Here is a 1563-nt window from a genome sequence, read left to right as displayed (position 1 = left end):
CCCCCCCCAGCATATCTTTCTCTTCTCTCGCTCGCCTCTCTCTGTGTATTATACATTATAGTGTATCTGATAGAAAAAAAAATATGTATTCATATGTATTAGACTAAAATTTGATATACAATTATTAATTAGTTTATTTATATGTAATTATTTCAAGCTATAGAGAGAATTTGTGAAATGGTAAGAATATTTGTGTAATTAAGTAGTTCTTCTTGAGTTTTTGGTCAAAACATTCTTAACCTATACCGTTAACTTAAATTACATCCTTAAATTATTATTTTTTAACCAAAAACACATCCTTCAAGTAATTTAAACTCAAACAAATTTCATCCTTACGTGAAAAAAGTTTACTGTCACCTGTACATGTTTTTGTGTAGAATCCATTAATTATTTGACAAAAAAATTAACGGATGAAATACGTTGAGTTTAAATACTTAAAAACTATTTTCTGTTAAAAATGATAATTTAAGGACGTGGTTTAAATTGAGTGTTTTGGGCCAAAAACTCAGTTTAGTTTTTCTTCTTTTTGTCCTCATGGACCAGCCTGTTGGTTCTTTTCTTTTCATTTGAATGAAAACTCAGCCATAACACAAAAAAGTAGCCCAATCCCATTTATAATAGTTGGTTTGACACAGTGGCAACCCATTCAAGTTGAATTTGGGCCTATGAGAAGCCCAATCCAATTAATTGTTGTATATTTTTAATCATAATGTGGTCAAATTAAAATATTCAAACTCATGACAAATTTCTGGAGTTTATTATATGATAAAATATTAAAATTCTATGTAGATAATCGTGAAATAATTATTTTTTGAGTATCTTGAAAATGGGTGGAGCAAAAAGCGAGCATACAGATTCGATCAAATTTAATAATTCTTGTTCAAATAGTTTGTATTAAGAAGGTATACATATTAAGTTCGGATCCAATTATTAATACTTGAAACTTTTGTTATAAAATTTCAGAACATATGAGATTAAAATTCTGATTTCCGCCTCGACCAATTTTGTATTCCAAAAGTCCCCTTACTCATGTGTGGTGTGCTTGCATGTATTTCAAGATTAATTCAGTATTTCAAAATTTAGATATTTTTCAACACTATATGCTGCAATTTTTCTACATCTTATAATTTTGATGAAAATCATTCAGTTTAACTCTTGAGAAGCGGAATATAACAAATAAAAGCAAACTAATCAGAGAAAGTATTAAGTTTCCATGAACTAAGTCACTTAAAAGATAGCTTCAAATAAAATGTTACACTATGGTGTTGATTATCTAAAGATAATGGTAGGTAGTAGGTACGTAAAATTAAAGGTTATTTCTTTCACTTTCAATAAATCAAACTCACTGAGATAATTCATTGGGTCCCCATTTCTATTGTTTTGTTCTGAAATTGAACTCACATTAGCCAATTTTTTTCAAATTCACATTTGATTTAACCATGATATTTGATGTGGTCCAAATTAGAAGTGAAGATAAGAGTTTTGGCTTCTCCTTTTGTATGATTAGACACCCCCCTACCCCTTAGCATCTTTTGTCACTATATATATATATATATATATATA

This window comes from Solanum pennellii, chromosome 7 (genome assembly GCF_001406875.1).
Source record: "Solanum pennellii chromosome 7, SPENNV200".
Taxonomy (NCBI): domain Eukaryota; kingdom Viridiplantae; phylum Streptophyta; class Magnoliopsida; order Solanales; family Solanaceae; genus Solanum; species Solanum pennellii.
The sequence above is the reverse complement of the archived record's forward strand: the minus strand, read 5'-3'. Positions refer to the sequence as shown.